The 13,492-nt window shown below is 39.3% G+C and overlaps 1 long non-coding RNA gene across 1 annotated transcript in view; it reads left to right on the forward strand.

Moving 5' to 3' along the window:
• LOC114014995 (uncharacterized) overlaps positions 1-13,492 on the forward strand; it is a 104,804-nt gene that overhangs the window by 80,355 nt on the left and 10,957 nt on the right. The window contains exons 3-4 of the long non-coding RNA XR_008732022.1: positions 8,313-8,389; positions 11,112-11,304. This is a non-coding gene — a long non-coding RNA (uncharacterized LOC114014995). The remainder of the gene's footprint in view (positions 1-8,312; positions 8,390-11,111; positions 11,305-13,492) is intronic.

Below are 13,492 nucleotides of genomic sequence, written 5' to 3' on the forward strand. Positions count from 1 at the left end.
TCTGTTGGAGAAAAATTTAATAATGAAAAAAAATTCTAAAATTGACTTCATAATTATATGAGAGAACATGTCTGGGTTAAATTCTAGAGGAGATTGGACTCTGAAGAGCTGGTCAAAGTTTAATCCACAGACTTTCTCTTGACTTTGGGTTTAATTTTCTATGCATTTGTTTCCTAGTCATGAACAAAATGGGAGATTACTTTCATTAACAAAAGATTTTATATTGGTGGGGAAGGCAAGGGAGAAGTGAAAAATTTCATTTGTGGCCATCAGAGGCAAATTGATATTCCTTAAATCAGCAGTAAAATCCTAGCTTCAACTCTGAGCTCATTACTAGCTCATACAGAACCTTTACCAACTATGTTCCTGTATTTTCTTGTATGTCAGAGTAATTCTTTACTTTTGGAAGGAACTTCTCACACTATAATCAAATGCCTGATAAAATTCTATGAGTAGTAATTGAAATCCCAAGAAACAAATTGAATCTGTACAGAAAACCCCGTTCAGTGTTCTTGAAAATCTTAAACTCACAAGCATGAAAGAATGGTATTTCAGAGAAAATGGATATCTTGCCTACCTTGATATGTTCTCTTCTAAGTGAGTTTACTGAAAATACAAAACTGATGGCTATGGATAATGAATTCCCTATTTCACCCAGACAGCCAGGCTAAACACAGGCTAAATAAATTATGCCTGGTGAGATAACACGGCTCAAACGAGCACTTCAAATGATAAAATGCACTTAGGTCTTCAGGACGTAAGACATGTAGGTCCTACTTGTAACATCTCATAAGAAAAATGCAACATTGCATTAGAAATCCCAACCTTCTTGAAAGTCTCAGCTTCAGGTTTTGTCTGTTGGGCACCTGGAACCTTTGCAAGCTCCCACACTGGGGTATGAGCAAGGCATCCAGAGTAGTGGGTTTCAATTGCAAGAATATTTTGGCTGCTGTGAAATACAGAATCAGGAACAAAGGAAAATATACTGGCTGATGATGCTACAAGAGATTGAAGAAATCTGTTTCCCCTCTTTCTGCACAGCCTGTAAGCGAGGGTGTTCTGGTGGTTGTTGCTCTGATTTTAGTCTCAGTTTTAGACAAGAAGGTGAGTTTTCAAATGCCTGCATCATGTGCCCTAGCAGTCCACTTGGTTACCTTTCTCTGCCTGTTTGATTTGGTCTTTTGGAAAGCTAGGGTAGATAGGCCCTCTGTCATCTGCTGGCTTTCACAGACCAAGTGCTGACACTGTTTGTTGCCAGTGCAACTTAGAGTCAACGTCTCCCCCTCAACCTGAACATTGGAGAACAATGTGGCGCTGCGATTTTACACTGAACAGTTTTGTGCAATGGTTGACATTTAACTTGTAAGTCTCCCATATTTTTTTTTAATAAGTAAAAGGCCTGAACAAGTAAATCCTTAACTAAGGGTTAGGTCCAGAAGGCCTGTACCATTAAATTCCATCATCATTAATATCCAAAGCCATATCCCCATAGCCTCTAGTGCTAAGGAAACAGGACCTTCTATGTAAGATGAGACTCAGAAGATGTATTCAGGCTTCTAGGGGAGATCTTCCCTTAATTAAAATGGTTTTGAGTAATAGATATTTCAGGTTTCCCTTTAAAGTAGGTACCAAGCATAAATAATCAGCTATAATCAGGTATCCATTTTTCTCTACCAGCCTTCATAATGCATCCATTAATGTTCTTTATTCCAATAAGCAAGCTCATTCCCACTCCTTTTTAACAGGTAAAAACCAGTACCCTGTGTAATATGTTCCTTTGGCTGAAATCAATATTCAAATGAATTAAGTTTTGAAGAGGACTAAAGGTTGAGTAGTTGACTAAAATATGTTGCTTTAAATCTAAAAGCTTCCTAGGGATTTTTAGATGTTGTTCTTATAATTTCATGGGAGGAGGACAGAGGAAGAAAAGGCTCCTCAAATTTTTTTATTTTGCAAAAGTGGAAGGCAGGTTTATGAATAGCAAAACTTCTTGTATGGGAGAATGCTGGAAAATATACAGCTGTAGAGAAGTGGTAAGTTTTATGTGTAATGTGACACATTGAAGATCCACCTTTTTTTTTTTAATGCAGACTCAGAGTCACTGATTCTGAAGAAAACATGAGCTCTGACTGGCTCTAGACGGTGTGTTGCCTTTGGAAAGGTTTCCATTGCCTGCTAATGAAAGTTTGTTGCTACAACTGTATCAAAACTGAGTACTACTTCATTCACCCATGCACAAATCAATTGAGGTCACACTATTTCTTGCAACCGTTTTCCTCAAGCTGTATTCAAGCCCTTCTTTGGTTTTAGGAGAGTATAAAATCTGTAATTAAGGCAATATAAAATTTTGGTTTGCCCCAAAGTGTAAGTAAAACTGAAAAAAATTCATTTCTTTGTATCTAAAGCAGCAGCCTTAATTGGAGATCATAGGTGATATTTAATGTATTCCTCCTATGAGGTTTGCCACTATAACTCAGTTGTAGGAGGTTGCCCTTGTTACAGATGGACCATTTTCATAGAGAGAATGTGATGTGATGTTGTCGACACCTGTCTGTCGACTCCAGGTTGTTGCCCAGGGCTACTAAAGCAGAGGGGCAGCCATCTAGATCATTACACTGATTTGTTTAGTGCTGTTTTCTTCTTCTGAGATGTACACAGTTCTTAATTTCATGCTAAGTCATCAATCACTTGACTGTAACAGGCATTTATACCAAGCTATACCTGTGCTATCAGCAATCACATTAATTGGAATGTAACAGCAGTGTCTAATCTAGGCAGGCTATAAACAAGGCTCCATGAGATAAATGTGTGCACATTTCAGATCATTACCCACACACTCTGGTTTTGCTTTCTGTGCAAAAAGTGACTGCAGTTTCTGGGCTTCTCTGGAAACACAGCATCTATCAAGAGGTATGAAGGTATGGAGCACCTGAGGGAGAAGAAAGGAACAACACCATAGTGCAAAGAAAATCCCCTGATATTCTGGAAGAGCTATAAATATTTCTGTGAAGGACAGTTGGAAAGAAAACAACCTTGGCTACAATTTTCACACTCATGTGGCTATTTCCAGAACAAGAATAGTGATGAGTATGGGAACAATGATGAGATAGAATGACAAAGCGACAATAAACCCCTCAAATTTGGCTCTTTAAAGGTCAGAAACTTTTTAACATTAGAACATTGAAGGACTGGAAAATAGTATAGCATACGCTATAAATCTTCTAGCAGAAGCCTGCAGAAAGCTATAAAAAAATCAGTTACAACATGCATATGATTGAATTTCAATGAATCACCATTTTATAGTGGCCATGACATGAGTTCTCCATTTTTCTCTGAAATTGAAGGTTAAGAGTGGTACACTATTTCACAATGACCTGATATTTATACAGAATTCTAAAAACAGCATAAAAGAAAGAGGAAAAATAAAGGAGACATACTAAAACCTATGTAAGATAGTAAGGCGACCATCATTCTGTTATATGTATATAGTTAACTGCCTTGCTTTGGCAGCGGTAGCTTTATATAGAACATACCTAAACAACATATCCAAAATTTTTTGGCGAGAAGTAATTTTGATTTAATTTTTTTAAATGACCGGCTCAAGCTTTGATTTCATCGTGAAATTGATCGGTTTGCAATATGGCATCAAGACTGCCAGGACAATTCTGAGAAATGCCAAAAGAAAGTAACGAAGACTCTTACAGCTCTACGAGCTTTAACTTCTGGCTGGAGGTATAACCTGTTACCTAGCAACAGTGCTAAACTTCCCTATATCAGGAAGTTTCACATGCCAGTTGACTTCTATTTTCCCTGTGCTGAATCAATAGCCATACACGTTGCAATTAATAATACTCCCATGGGGTTGGTACCTGGCTCTTCTGAAGATAATGGTGGCTGATCCTGCTGTACATAACCATAGTTACGTGTGGTGTATGAAATATGTAATATGCATTATAGGCCTAATTTAGGAAGTGATTATTTTTCCAACCAAATATAAAATTAATTGCACCATCCTATTTGGCTGAAAAAAAAAAAAGGTTTAATAAATTTATGAAAGCGAAAACCATTACATTCATAGCGCAGGAGTGTGAAGGGGAAAAGCATTACAGCATTACAGGCCTCTTAGAATGGGATTTAGGGACTATGGTCCATTTTCTGATTTTACCACTGACTTCCAATGTCACCTGGGACAACTTCTTGTGATCTTGGTGCCTAGCATACCTTTCTTGTCACATAAAAATGTTTGGTTTCAAGCAAAATTCACTTACATTTTTAGGGGCTCAGTTCTAACACTTTAAAGGTATTTTGGTGCTCAGGGTAACGAGTAACAAGAAATAAAAAAGTAAATACAGCAGGCCAAGTAATATTAATAACAACAATAATAATAATGTATATAAGTGTCAAAAAATCTGCACTGCCTCCTTTTGATAACACGGCTGAGACGACAACAGATGATCTGGTAGGTATTTGAATGTAAACCCTGTATGTGAATAGAATATCAAAAATTGTCTGTTCTGAGAGGATGTTTGCCCTAAAACTGATAATACAAGCAGAAAACTAACAATGACAAAGTTTGCCTAAGGCTCCCTTACCCTGATTAAACACTAACCTGTTCACATGAAGGGATTGTCCAGAAAAAAAGGTGTCATCTTGAAAAGAAGCATGGACACTACTGGGTGCAAAAGGGAGGGGCTCACACCTTGAGGATTAGCTATAGAAGGGTGTTAGAAATTTGGTGTTCATTAACATTTTTTGCATGTCTGGTGGTGGTGTTTATCTGTTTGAATGCTGATACTGTATCCTGAATGTGTAGTTCAGGATAACTATGCATTTGCTGGGTAATTATATGTCATTAGTAAATCAATAACTGCTTCCATCCCACTTCCCACTGCTTCCCTGTATCATATACAGTGTTATTTATACCCTTAAAACTAAAAAAAAAAAATAATTAAAAAAAATGGAAAAAACACAGTAAGCTCAAACAAAATAATAAAAAAGCTTTAAAAATAAAAATACAAGGGACAAGATTTCTTTTGTAAGTTGTAATTAATTGCACTTGCATGGTTAAGATATGATGTTGACAAAGATTACTGTAAAATTCCTTTTTGCTGGCTGAGACATGCCACCAACTAGCAGTCAGGAGAGCACAAGACCTGTCTTGCATCTGATGTGGATTTTTTTATGCCAATTTAGTTTCTTATGGTATGAACCAGTGATAAGAAGAAAATTAACAAAATAGTAACTTTGATACTGTATTTATATGGAAATTTTTGTCTGAAATTATTTTGTTCCATTGTACTAATTCTTCCATAAGCACAAAACCGAAAAGACACTTCCCTTAGCAAGACACTCTGGGCTGGGCTTTTTTGCACGTGAAGTACAGAACTTGCACATGCCTGAGGTGAAGAGTGCTGTGGTGGTTTGGCTTCTGCCCCGAGTTTGGTCTGCCCGCAGGTCTAAGTGTAACGTGAGTATGCATGCCATGGCAGGCCCTCCGAATTTGGTATGGGCTCTAGTGTTGCCTGGCGTTCCTTATGCAAGAGCTCTGCTTTCCAGCTGCAGCTGGAAATCTGTACATTTATGGTGATGCTGGGAACAGTACATGGAATTGCTGAGGCACAATTGCTCCACCACGGGGAAGCTTTCTCACTGGCGACAGAATGTGATGGAGTTGTACAGCTTTGGGAGTGTCGTTTCTCTATGAGACACTGTTCCACACGATGGACATACTGGTTCAGAGGGAGCTGCATTGATGGTCTCTATCACCATACTCCCAAGGTGTGAAATGCCTTCAAAGTGCACTGTATCCTTTACTTATCAAAAAGAAAATTTCATGTTAAGATGGGATACCTAAGTGGAAAATATGGTTTAGTGGTAACCATTACAGATTTTGGACAGACTAATAACTGGGCTCACTTCAGGGGTCAGCGCTTGTACATTGGCCACAGATACATAGGAGGTACATCAGTTGGTTTATTGGTACCTTGTGGTTTCAGACTTGATGTGGTGATAAGAACAAGCAGACACAGCACAAATCACTGACAGAAGTATTTGCATACTTGTTCTTAGGTTTCATTGGGTATGAACTTGACTCAAAACTGAAAGCTTTTGAGGTTGTGGGGGTTTTTTCACTCTTGAGATTCAGCAAGAGTTTTTCAAAATTGTTCCATAAAATAATAGGAATTAGGGGCATTTCTATGATAGCAATTACAAATTCTGTCTTTTCTGGACAAGCTGATGTTTTGATTTTGTTTGGGGGGAACTGAAATGACTGAAGGCCTATGGTAGGAAGAATAACTACAAGTCATCAGTATGTCTGCAATAGCTCCATCACAGTAACCATAACATAACCTTGAAAGAACAGCCGTGTTTCCTGAGATGAACAATCTGTAGCAATCACAGAAAGGCCTGCTGCACCTCGAGCTTAATCACAGCTAGTGGTAATAGCGAGAAGGATTGGGAGTGTTTGTGTCCACTAATGACTGTGGCTAGAACAATGCATTGCAGTAGAGCGAGAGGGGTGTGGGGGGGCAAATATGCAGTACATTTACATTGCAATTGTGTCCCTCTCATGCTGTTTTGTATTGGAAGGAGAAGAATAGATCACAACTTTTGTTTTATACCAAGACCAAATTCTACATTGATACGCATGTATTTTACTTGTTACCTGCCAATAAACCCAACATTGTAAAGAGCTTAGCACCTATTGGGCAGTATGTATGGGGATATGGGGTATTCAGCTCATGGTATCTTCTGGGCCTCATATTGTTCAGCTAAGTAATAGGCCTTTTATTTCAGGCTAGTTACAGCAAACCTGGCAGTTTTAAAAGACTTGACACTAAAAGCCCCATGATTTTAGCCACCTGAGAGCTGCAATATGTAACTACCATTAAATGCTCAGCCTGAAATGTCTCTTTAACATAAAAGTGAACAGAGGAAAAAGGGTAAATTATAGTTCCACACATTTATTAGACTTCATAGATGCAAGTGGTGGATTTCATGTATCAGATCATCAGAACGTTCCAGTTTCTTCTGCTTGCCTGAAAACCTTATTAACAGTGTATAATGTTTTTCCTGTCACTTTTATTGTTTTATGTAAGGCTGGGTCATGATAAGGTCTTGTATAAAAAAATTACCTCTTCTTATTCAATAGGTTTGGTTCCCTGTTTAGCTTATCGATGTATTAATATATATGGTTAAGTAGGATGGGCTTGTAATAATCCCTTTTCTCCAGGCAGCACAATTTGCCAAGGCAGTAAAAGTGAGTGAGCTGGATTGTACCCTTGCTCACACCTCATCAGCAAATTGTTTCCTGCAGCCTAGTTCCTGGATGAGTGTTAGATGCGAGCAAATCCACCGAGGGCCATCAAAATGCACAGGTATTATTCAAGGCAGAGAATGAGAACAATCTGCCTGCCCAGATCTCTGACATCAACATTTAGCCTTATGCAACCTGTATTACTGCAGGTGATGTATAGGGAGGAAAACAGTCATATCGACCGTCAAGGGCCAGCAATGTTTCTTTCCAGGCTTAGTCAAAGATACAATTGGGTTCATGTTCTATAAAACAAAATAATTATGTTTGGAATTACCAGGGACAAAAGATATGGATACTCACAAGGACAGTTTTACTAGACAGTTGGTATTATGACTCTATATTAGTTCAGGATGATAATTTCTAAAGAGAATTTTATTGATTTTTTTCTTGTCAAGTTACTTGTTCAGAGCCTTGGCTGTGTGGATCACCACATCTCATCTGAAATAGGCAACATAACTGCTGGTCACATTCATCCATGGTATGAGCCTATTGCAAATATGAATTTGGCCTGGTACGCTGCTGGGTGTTTTTGAAGAAATAGTTTGAGATATACCCCAAAGGTTTCCATCAGAAAGCCAAATAATGCCAGGCTAGGAGTCCACAAAATCTTATTAGAGGGTATTTTGCTGCATTCCTTTCACAGGTAACTAGCACAAGTAAGACCCAAAGAAATGGAATTTTATATCTCATATATTTAATATAGGAATTTTTTAAAAAAGACTAATGCATACAATTTTTGGCAGGCTTAGTGTGAAAAGGAACAAAGAGTCAGAAATTAAATGGACAGAAGAATATAAGTGCAATACTGCTTCATTCATATAGACAGAAAAAAAAAGATTTCTGTTATGATGGCTGGCCTCTGTCAAAAGATGAAAGGATTTGATTATAATATGTAACAAAGCAGGTATAATTTGTATTAATATATTTTAAGTAAGTAGACTTAGAAGTTCATTTTACCTTTTCTGATTTTTTGTTCGTTTGTTTTTTTTCACAGGGAGTTTTACAGAGTTCAAGAACTTACACTGAATTCCTCCCAGATAAATTTCTTCCCTTGTGTTCCATTTAACTAAGGTAAGAGATTCCACTATGTGGTAAACTAACTAATTTAGAAATTTATTTAGCTATCTGTAAGTCCATAAATTAATCCATCAATTTCTTTGCCCTAATTCTTATTAATCTATATGCCAGATGCATTATCACACTTCCAATTTTATTGAAATGAGAAAGAGGATTACTTTTTTTAATTCCCATTTGTTATCAGTGCAGCAGTCCTGGAGTATTAGAAGTCTGTGTCTCTGTTTAGTTTTTGTAGTCTGATTATTGCCCACTGCTTAGAAACAACTTCTGCAATACCCAGGGCTGCAATATGGATCCCCATTCAAGTATTAACTAGCCTATCTTGGACTCTATTAGCATTTTTGACATAATTAAATTTGGCAACATTGAATTTTGAATTTCAAGAGCGGTGGAAATAAAGTGACTATCACTGCTCCATACTAGGACGATCTTACAAGGAAAGACTAGCTCTCTTTTTTGTGTTGAGATAAAAGGCTAACCCTTGGATTACAATGTTTGGAAACAGACTTGCTTGAGTTAACAACAAAAGGCGTTGCCAATGGGTCTTGAAATCCTGGCTGTGTTTGTAGCCAGTACTTCAGGATTACTCCCAGGGTTGTTGTCCTGTATGGAGATCTCATTACTTTCTGGTATGTCTGCAAGGATGGAAATGAAGAATGATCAGATTTGCTGTTGCTGTTCAAATTACGCTTGGATTTTTGAGTCTGACAGTGAATCAGGCACGTTTTTTTTCCTGGTATTTCTACCCACATTTCTTTTGTGTGCATTTACATGTCTGTACTCCCACTTTGACTGACTTACCTCCTGCAAGGAAAATAGAACTTTTAAAGCCTGGGAGCTCTTCTTAGCCCCCCAGAAATGAGGTTGTACTTTGAAGTTTGTAGGGTTGTCCCCATTAAAGCAGAGGAGAGAATGTAAACTTGAGCACTGGTAAGCTCAGGCTTTGTGGTAGAAATCTTACACCTATAAAGGACTTGGTTACTACTGCCCCACGGTTACAGGTGAGCAGATGGGAGTTTCCTCTGCCCACGTGTCACTTCAGACAGACATGAGCTAGCTGGTTGTGTGATGCAGAGTATTGGTGATATTACCAGGCTGAGGCTGTGCTGGCTTGATTTTAGGAGGTTGCTTGTGCAATAGCTGTATATAGAGACACAGTTTGACCGTTTCTTAAGAGGAGTTACAGGGCCCTCATTACAATTGGTGTTTAAGAATAAGGACTTCCAAAATAAATGAGTGGTTTCTTTTATGGGTACAGTTTGAAGTGTTTTCTGGAGGTTTTGAAGTACTTCAGGTGCAGAAACAACTTGTAATTTTGGCTTTGCTTGTGTCATTGTCCACTCAGCCCTACTAAGAAGGCCAAGGGTACAGGCACCCTCATGTTGGGAGTTTTGTCAAACAGAACATTTCTGTGCTAGTTAGCACTGACACAGGAGTTAGAGAAAAGGAACTGTGAGCAGGCAGGAAATTCACCTCCATCTCTGTCTAGTAGAAAAGCCACATTTTTTTGTGCTTTCTTTGTGCTCTGCTTCCTGTTCTCCTTTTCCACTGCTATGCCGATAAGGTTGATACTGGAAAAACACTTCAGGGATCCAAGTCTTGCCAAGGTCAATCCTGACTGTTAGCAACGGGAACTGGAGTTTGCATGTCCATTTATCACTGGGTTTTTGAGGCCAATGATGAAGTGCGGAGCACTTCATTTCTGCCAGTAAAGCCAACACCACTAGAAATTACAGTGTGTGGGAAGAGTACATTCTATGCCTTCTGGGTTTCTGTCTCTGTTGTGACAAGAGCAGAGGTGGCTAATGGCCTCAGTGGTGCTGTATTCTTGAGGAAGGTGAGCTGGTGGCACATGTCCCCTCCTCCCAAAGCCCAGCCTCCTGCCTTTGCCCACGCCAATGACCAGCTGTCAGCTGCTTCTTCGGCCGGGCTCCCAGCGAACAATTCACAAACTGGCTGCCATTGTGAAGATGCATTCATCTCCACAGCAACCTGCTCCCTCATCAGTGTCTGTGTGGGCAGGCATCAGACCAGAAAATTCCCTGTGTGAGCTGGATTTCTGCTTTCCCTTTCAGTGCAATTACATGTTTTTCAATGCAGGGATCTTTACTGGTTGCCGGCAATTCCTGTAATGGATTGTGTCTCTGCCAAAGTCATATATAAGCGTGACACAAATTATCATTCTGAGTAAAGTTGTATATTGCATTACATAACCCCCTAAAGGAAAAAAAAAAAAAAGCAGCAGCTAAAGCAGCACTTATATTTATGAACAGTATTTCACGGTATTAGTTCCATTTAGGCTGTAATGCTGCTCTGACACAGATGTTTAATCTGCTCTTTATTTTCAAGAATGCCATGCTAATGTCATCCAATAATTCTCATCTCAAATCTACCAGCATACTCTCCCCCAGCCCTTTGGCTAATCACTGTGTTAAAGATTTTTTCATAAATCTTTCAAGTGCTGTAATGAATTAGCTGAGCCTTTTTTGGTTATGTTTTTGCTGTTTGGTTGGTTTTTTTTTTTTAAAGTGGTGGGCTATGATGGGACTGGCTGTTGTGTAGAGGCAGAGGGGAAGCTTTCTGGCAGGTTACAAGGATGTATCATCTGCTTAAAGTCAGAAAGCAGGAAATAGCACAGTGTCCAAGTTGATTTGGGTATTCACAAGTTTCAATATAGTGGCTGGGCATATCATTAAGCTTTCCTCTCTCTCTGCAGGTGTGCATCCCTTTGCTTCCCTAGGAGGTGCCAGTCAGCTAGAAACACCCTGTTTTGGGCACTTCAGTAACTGATGACTCTTAAGAGTTTCCATATTTCATTTGATGTCAGTAGGAGGGAACTAAAGCTTTGCCATAGAAATAGCCACTATAGGATCCGGCTTTTCCAGGATACTCTTCATTTGGTCACTCAGGTCAGTGGGATGGTTAATGAAGAATGATGCTTTTCAGTGTATTTAAATACCACTCCCCTTGTTTTTCCTCCACACTTTGGAGTTTTTGAGTAAAATGTGTAAAAAGACATCTGCATTTTGGATCTTTACCTGTAAGTTTTTATTGGTATTTACATGCCACTGTTAAATGTTTGCTTATACTCATTTCAATATTTGAAATATTTGCAGTGGGTTTAGTGCTGATGTCAAAGATAAATCAAATATAGAAAATTGATTCCAAAACATCTGAAATGCTTTTACTGATAATAAACAGCACAACAGGCTGGCATCCTGCATATAATCAGCAAGGAAAAAATCCACTAATGCTATCAACCCAGGCAGGCATTCATATTTTTAAACCTAATTAAAAAGGTTTGCTTTTTATTTATATTTTGGGCTGCTGATTATAACTTCATGGAAAATGAAAGACATCTTTATTTGGATCAAATGTACTGCTGTCAATTTAAAAATTGTAATCATTCCACAACAGTTTTCAGGAAAATACCCAAGTACTGGTAGATATGGTGAGGAGTACTGTTTCTCTGAGCGTGGTTTTACTCATTTTTTTCCACTAATGTATAGCCTTTGACATTCATTTGTTGTACTTCAGCTGAGCTCTCTACATGCTGTACAACCGTTAATATCCACTGCATGGAGAAAGAAGGAGCAAAACCACAGGGCTCAGAGCCTTTCTCAAAGCCAAAGTACTGTTGCTCATTCAATACAGGGACAGCTGACAGAACTTTTACTAAAACTACTGTGTCTATAAACCTTAGGTTTGTGTATACACTATCTTAGAAATAGAAAAGCTGACGTATTTTCATTCTGCACTAGGCAGTGGCTGGAGAAAAGACATAGACCAGACAAATAAAAACTCCATACATCATTTAGTTCCCGAAGCACAAGGTGACTCTGCTGAACCATTAGAATAGACTGCAGGTAGACTAGCCTCCACACAGCACTTCACTGCTTCTGCAGTGAAGGGTTCATCTGATTTCATTGGTGTCTTGCTCAGGGTTTCATGCTGTGCAGCAGAGAGAAAAGTTTGGCTTCTCTGTGTGTGTGTACCTGTGTGTTCCTTATGCCTATACAGCATCCTGCACTAATATTTTTCATGTCATCACTCCTCTAAGGCACCTAGCAAGTCAGGGAACAGCACACAGTGATGCAGAGCATTTCCACATCAGCCCCAGGAATTAAATTCCCAAGCAAGTGTTCCCAAGCACATGAATACCTATATCTATATATTGGAGTACTGGATTCCTGAGGCATGACATGACATATGAGGCAAGGGTATTTTATGCCTAGACTGTTGCTAGTAAAATAGCAGCGTATGCCTGAAAATTCATGTCTTACTGATTTTGGGGGTCCAGCAACCCTGGCTTAAGTGTATATTTGAGTCAGAGCCACAACCTGAAACTGCTTCCTACTTGTACAAGTTAAAATGTCACCTCTAGACCAGAATCCAAGACCCAACACAGTCCTCAGCCCTTTGGCACAGATCTTTTACAGTTGCCCCTGATTAGTCCCACGCCATGCTCACTCATTCTTTTGCAGCTGAAGAATCTTGCATCTTTTCTGCAACTGAGTGGGGGGCAGCTTATGGAGAAAGGGGTTGGGGGAGCTTAATGTGCATACCTTTAGTTGGGGTGCTGTCCTGGGTAATGAGACTTCACATGCCCCCTAGGCTGAGCGCTGCATCTCTCACTTCATGGATAAATGCTGTAATTGCTAGGGTTAGTCTCCAAGAGGGGTCAGCCATCACCATTACCACTGAGTGTAGATGGAGATGGCTGCAGAACTCACCACTGGCCACTGCTGTCAGCAAGTGTTTAAGGATACGCCGTGTGCTTCTCATTGCTCTAGCCCTTAAGGTCACTGCTGTGTAGGATAACACAGCCAAAGGTGGTCATATGTGTCAAACAACTTTACATACCAAAGCCCTTCACTAAGGAAAATTTACATCCCTAGCTAAAACTTTAGATGTTAGATCTTTTTTAAAAGACTGTCAGCTCCCACCAGGCTCCTTGTCATATCTGGTTCCCTCTAGGCAGAATCCCACAGGCCAAGCCAAGCCCTGAACACATTTCACTGACGTGCTCACCTGTACCTCAGGCGAGAAGGACAAAGCACAGGGTGGAGATCTGTCAGATCCTGGTAGCAGGATGCA

The sequence above is a fragment of the Falco cherrug genome, chromosome 4 (genome assembly GCF_023634085.1).
Source record: "Falco cherrug isolate bFalChe1 chromosome 4, bFalChe1.pri, whole genome shotgun sequence".
In the NCBI taxonomy this organism is placed as follows: Eukaryota; Metazoa; Chordata; class Aves; order Falconiformes; family Falconidae; genus Falco; species Falco cherrug.